Here is a 6,570-nt window from a genome sequence, read left to right as displayed (position 1 = left end):
CACTGGTCTAAATTGCCTAGGGGGGTTGTGGAATCTCCATCAGTGGATGTATTTAAGAGCAGGTTAGACAGACATCTACCAGAGATGATCTAGACAGTACTTGGTCCTGCCATGAGGGCAGGGGACTGGAGTCAAAGACTTCTTGAGGTCCCTTCCAGTTCTAGAATTATATGATTCTGTGTATCTGATTGGCCTGAGAGAGGTGCAAAACTTTTAGATAACCAAGTGTTTGGATAAACGTAAGTGATTGTGACCGGGCAGCCCCGCCCCGCACTCAAGCCCAGAGAAACCACCTGGTGCCGGGGGTGGAGAGGGCCCCACCCACACAGCCCTACAGGGCATGCTCCAAGGGGAGCATAGGTATAAAAGGCTACTGGCCTGCTCAGAAGAGGGAGACTGTGGCCAGAGGTGGAGGGAGCACCCAACTGCCGAGGAGGGAGTCGACGGGATGGCTGAACGCACCGCTGCCAGGCCCAAGCCGGGCCTGACCCCGACCCCAACGAAGGAGCCGCCGGCCGACACCCCGGGACCCAGGCACCGAGCCGGACACTGCCGACCCCGATGCTGACTGGGGAAATGCCGCTACAGCCACCCGCCCAACGCCGACAGGTGGAACCGCTACGGGCCGGGGACAGGGGGTAGGAAGTGACCCAGGGCAGGGAGCTGGAAAAGCCCCTGAGGGCTCGGTGTGTTGCGGGGAGGAGCCCCCGCCGAGCCAGTGGTGGGAGCCACCCGCTGCTCATAGGTCCCTGGGCCGGGGCCGGTGGAGAGGGAGGGCCTGGGCCCCCCTACCCCTCCTGCCCTGAACCCTGGCGAGTGGGGAGCTCGGCCCGAGGACTAGGCTGCAGAGCCCGCATCTGGAGGACTAGGCGAGGAGGCCATATTTCCCCTAAGAGAGGGGCATTGTACTTTGGGGGGTAGGCCCAGGTGGGCCGAACTATGCCCCGGATGGGGGTGGCAACCCCAAACCAGGGGGGAGCCCCCCGACAGTGATTAACAGGGTTAGAGGGGCAGGGGGACACACATTCTGGATGCAGATAACTAGGATTTTGAAGAAATAAAATTTGGATACTGGAATCATACTGGATCAGGGCTGTGCAATAATTTTTGCCGGGGAGCTACTTAATGAATTTTGGTACTTGGTCACAGGCTGGACCTGAAGGGGCGGGGTTTGGAGCCGGGAAGGTGGGGCTGGGGACTAGCCTCCTCCCAGAATTGTCTGGGGCCAGAGGCTTTGAATTAAAAACATAGCAAAGGGCTTACAATTCCTGGCCCCACCGCTACCACATTGCCTGGCAGCTGCCCAGGATTGCTGTGACTATTTAGAGGGCTTGCAGCTCCAGCCAGGGTAGCGCCATGACCAGGAACCCTTTAAATAGCCACAGCAATCCTGGGCAGCTCCCAGTCATTTTGAAAGCAGCAGGTTCGCGAGCCACAAGCCCTTTAAATTGCTGCTATTTAAAGGGATCACGGCTCGTGGCCTTGCCACTTCTGTGTTGCCTGGCAGCCGCTCAGAGTTGCTGCGCCTATTTAAAGGGCACATGGCTCCGGCCTCTGCCGGGATAGCACCATGACTGAGAGCTGGGAGTCATTTAAATAAGATCCTGATGCCTGAGCCACCACCTGGAAATTTGATGGCACCGGTAGTAGGATATAAATAAAAAGCGGCTAGACACAGTCCGCAGGCTGGATCAAAGTGTTAGGTGGGCTGGATCCAGCCACAAGGCCGCATCGTGCCCAGCCCTGTACTGGACAGTTACATGCTCTCCTCTGAAAAACATTTTAAGGAAACAGAACTTCCTAGAAGCAAGGAGAGGTAGAAGAGCAGAAACATCACAACGACTTTGTTATTACAGTCTAGTCACCTGGGAGGCATTCAAATATTACCCTCATTTCAGTACAACACCCTAAAGCAGATAATCCATATAAAATCACACTCTTGCCATTCATTTCAGTCAAATTATTTGCATCCTGTACATGTGCTTTGAATGTCTGAGCCTCATCTGGCTCACAGAAGATACAAATTACCTTAGAAACGAGAATGAATCCTTGGCTGCAGGACCATTTCCTCCAGACTGAAATCATTTTGTAAAAATCAGGAAACAGGTTGTTAGACAAAGCTGCTGTTCCCTACTGTACTCTTTTTCTCCTGAAAAACTATACAAAATGGCTGTGCTAATTGGCAGTGGTGCTACCTTGCAATGCCTTTACCATCCCCCGAGAAAGAAAGCATGCTACTGACCAAGGATGAGTGCCGCATTCCTGCACCAGATATGCCCCCAGTGCAGGGAAAGGTATTGAGAGGAACCAGGAACAGGTAGTATAGAATAGGCTATGCTATTTCAGTATCACCCAAGCACTGGCGGCAAATAGCATCCACAGCTGCCTCCAGCCGACATGCCATCTATGTGCGCAAAGCATGCACTGCAGGCCTGATTGGTTGTGTATTCCTCAACCGGTGGCCCACTGCACAATTCCATCTGCCCTCCAGAACAAAATGGCATCCTTCACACAGCATGACCTCACGTTCACCACACGAATGGGTCACACTGCATGGGAGACATCCTTTTGGACCCCCTACGGCAAGTGAGTTGTTGCATGCCTCACTAAAACTGTCATCACACGCCTCTGGCTCCCTCGTAAGGAGCAGTGCAAAGCAACTACAGCCCAGGAGAAATGAGGTGGGGAAAAGATCAGGCCTTTTAACTAGCAGAATGGTGTGAACGGCTTTAGTGTAAACAAGAACCAGACCCTCAGTTAGTCAAATCAGTTAGGTGAAATTCAGAATAAGACAGAAACGACAGGCCATATGTTCCCCTCTCTTTTTCAGGGGGATATAGAATAGCTGGACTTGCTCTGATGTTAATGATGCCAACAACTGAGCTTGCTCCTACAGGGACACACAACAGTGAAATGGGGCTGTGCATTCAACTCCCATTATACCTGAGCAGAACAACGAGAAGTCCAGTGGCACCTTATAGACTAATGCATCTGATGAAGTGGGTCTTTGCCCAATAAATCTGTTAGTCTATAAAGTGCCACAGGGTTTCTCGTTGTTCTGGTAGATTCAGTCTAACATGGCTATCCCTCTGCTACTGGATACCTGAGCAGGTCCTTCTAACATATGGAGTGGCTATGCAGAGTTGCCAGCGATTCCTTCACTGTATTTACATGGTAAAGCCATTCTGCAGCAGGAGGAGGCTACAGTGAGACAGAAGGGGAAAGTGACAGGGAACTGCTGTTTGATGTTCCAGGAGCAAACTGTTGTGACTGATGTCAGAATCAGCAGTGCAAAACAGTGCTGCTGGCAACAACTCACACCCCACCTGTGCTGCCATCGACAGGGTTATGTGAGCACCTTGCCCAGGGAGTACAAGTGACAGCTGTGCTGCCAGAGCAGAGAGAGGAAGTGGGAGGCATATATACAGACACAGAGAAAGCTGACAGGTTTGGTCTAGAAATCAGGCCATGAATGTTTGGTGCGTGATTGTGCACAGCCCTGCTCCCTGCTACATTTATGGTCCTCCTGGGGAATGTACAGCAGAGTTTAAAGACAAGGTTCAGATTTCTCTCTGGGATACATGAGTTTGACATAGGGAGATGGAGGTGGCTAGTTTGACCACCCACTTCACTACCTCTCTGTGCAGGATTGCTCCCTGCAGCACAGTCCCCCTTGTTCTTTATGAGGTGTTCTTTGCTACAAGCCAGAGATTTTAAAAGGACTATTTGACTCTAAAACCACAGGGGAAAAAGCATGCCCCTAACAAGAGGATCTCTGCATGACAGGCGGTCTCAGCCCCATGCTTTTCATGTGACCATTTAAAAGCAGTGCTGAATGTGCCATCAGGATGGCTTTACCAACACCACCGGCAGCCAGCTGTTTGCTCTTTGGTCACCCTTGTCCTACGACAGTGGAATCCATTGCACTTGACTCTGATAGTGTGAAATTGAACATCCATGTTGTTTTTGGAACTTAGATGCTTTTAAACAAATTATCAAAAGTTTATGCTAAATCTATGTCTACAATTGAACTTCAGAGGGGGGCGCAACTGTTACCTTGTCACCTAATAGGGTAGATCAGTGTTCTTTAGTAGGCATCTCAAAGCAAAGGAAAGGGTTCCGCAGGCAAATGATTATGGAAAACTGGTCTCTGAACTCCAAGTGAGGGCCAGCTCCTGAGAGGTATCTACAGTAGCTGCACCTCTCCTCGACACTCCACCTCTCAGGAGCAGGCTAAATGAGCACGTTAAAATCCAGGCTCACGTTCTGAGCTGGTGCAATTCCATGTGATCTAGAGTGCTGGGAGCGCCAGAGTTATGCTGATTGACGCCAGCTGGGAGTCTGGATCATAACTGCTTTCTCAAAGTCCACTTATTAGAGTCGTACTTGGAATATTTATAAATTTGGTTGCTCATTTCTAAAAAAATTACAGCAGCAGCTGCTCTTGGTAGCATGATTGCATTCTCTGCTGCTATCTAGCTGAGAAACTTTAAACTTCAATGGTAAAAGACTGGTGGGGGAAAGTAAAAAAGTCTTCACTACTGTTACACTGATTAAACCACTGCATTTTCCGGGACTGAAACAATATATTCTGGATTTAAAACCAGACTAAAAGAGTGGAGAATCAGGCTCTCTAATGTATAGCAAAGGATGAGATCTCTTTTTTGGAGACAGGGCTTTAGCAATTCACTTGGAGAGCTGTATGACACTGTGCCCCCATATTTTGTATGGAAATGTGTTTTAAATATAAGTATGCATAACTCAAGTATGCTTTATGCATGAGGCAAGTGACCTATTATTCAAGAGCTTGTAAGTCCCTAAATATGTATATTCTGTTTGCATGTATCTTTCTTGTATGTGAAGTTAAAAATATAAAGTGTAAACCTGTTTGTTAATCTAGGTTTTCTAATGAAAGCCACTGGTGGTACTTATGGGACTTAATGGCCCAGTGCTGATGACAAGGCTCTGAATAGTCTTGTTTTTCCTCTAAGCCTAAACTGTGGTTGGCTCTACAGTGACATGTGACCAAACCACCTCATACTGGAATCCATCTTGAATTTGATATTTTTCCTTCTGGGATGGGAAAAAATGGAACAAAGACTTCCTGCCCTGGGGAAATTCTATTTTAAAAGGAGCTAAAACCATAGAAAAAGCATGTCCCTAACAAGAGGATCTCTCCAGTACAGGCGCTTTCAGCCCCATGAGTCTCATGTGACCATTTAAAAGCAGTGCTGAATACCCTACCAGAATGGTTTTACCAATACCACAGGCAGCCAGCAACCTGCCCTTTCATCACTCCTGTCCTCAGGGGCGGCCCATGCGTATAGGCCGACTAGGCCGTTGCCTAGGGTGCCACGTTAAACGGTGCACCCAATGATGATGTCACGCCATTGAGGGCTGTGGAAGCGGGGGTGCCGATCGCGCAATCTGCCTGGGGTTCGGTGGCGCCGATTGCACATTCCACCTGGGGTGCCAGCTGCCGACAGCCAGCTCAGGCCTCCCCTGCTTGTTCTATAACAGCAGAATCCATCTCACTTGGGTCTGATGCTGTGAGATTGAACATCAATTTTGTTTACGTAACTTTTAAATTGTCAAAAGTGTACGCTAATTTTGCATACATGACTGAACTCTGGGAAGGGATGGGAAATAAACAATGATTGTCTTCAGTTGGCTTCACAGACGGCGCCCCATCACAAGAGGACACAAGAAGAGACCTGGAAACAAAGGCCTCTAATGAGAAGGAGAAGCAGTTGGGCAGAGGTCAGAAAAGAGATAAGCTCTGGCCTGAAGAACTTCACCTTGAAATAAAAATAAGGGAGAGAAATTATAATTTGTAACAATTTCTCTTACTTTACTAGGCACAGCTGGTGTGTTTTGTTTATTTTATCTTAGTAATTTTCTTTGATCTGTCTGTCACCACTTGCATCCACTTAAATCCCACTTTTTACACTTAATGAAATCACTTTTGTTTATCATCAAACCTAGGGTAAATTATTGTTGCATTTGTGTGCATGGAACAACATCTGTGCATCTCTCTCATTAGTCAAGAGGGCAAACTTATAAGCTTTCTCTATGTAAAACTTTTATACAGAGCAAGATGGATTCATGTGGGTTTGTTAGCCCATTGGGGCTATGCTCTTGGGTGCTGTCAAGTCCCTGTAACTGAGCCCTCCCAAAGCTGAGCAGTCACCAGTGTCTGTTATACTCTGCCAAGGGGCTGTGACCCAATCTCTGTGCCAACATCAGAGCATTTATCTCAGCAGGACAGGGCAGTAGGGAACCCCAGAAGGCAGCTAGGTGATCTCAGTAATATGATCAGCCCATCAGGTGACAGTCTCAAGAGGATCTCTGTGATCCAAACCATCACACGTTGGTTACAACTCACAAGAGAATATCAGAAAAATAACTCAACTATGATTAAATAAAGTAAATACTGAAGCTCCCTGTCAGGGGAAAAAAAAATCAACCCTAGACATCTGGAATTTCTGTGCTTTTCCCAGAACCACCGTTCCATTTGGTTAATGAGACTGAGAGCATAAGAGGAGATTCTAGTGCATTTAATAGGAATGT

At 48.2% G+C, this 6,570-nt stretch overlaps 1 long non-coding RNA gene across 1 annotated transcript; it reads left to right on the top strand.

The window, feature by feature from the left end:
• Window positions 1–273: 273 nt before the first annotated feature.
• On the top strand, window positions 274–5,863 carry LOC142827121 (uncharacterized). The gene is made up of 2 exons (XR_012901555.2): window positions 274–609; window positions 5,680–5,863. It is a non-coding gene; the product is annotated as an uncharacterized LOC142827121 (long non-coding RNA).
• The last annotated feature ends 707 nt before the right edge of the window (window positions 5,864–6,570 follow it).

Source organism: Pelodiscus sinensis, chromosome 1 (assembly GCF_052426305.1).
Source record: "Pelodiscus sinensis isolate ZL-2025 chromosome 1, ASM5242630v1, whole genome shotgun sequence".
NCBI lineage: Eukaryota > Metazoa > Chordata > Testudines > Trionychidae > Pelodiscus > Pelodiscus sinensis.
This window is presented reverse-complemented; position numbering and strand designations above follow the sequence as displayed.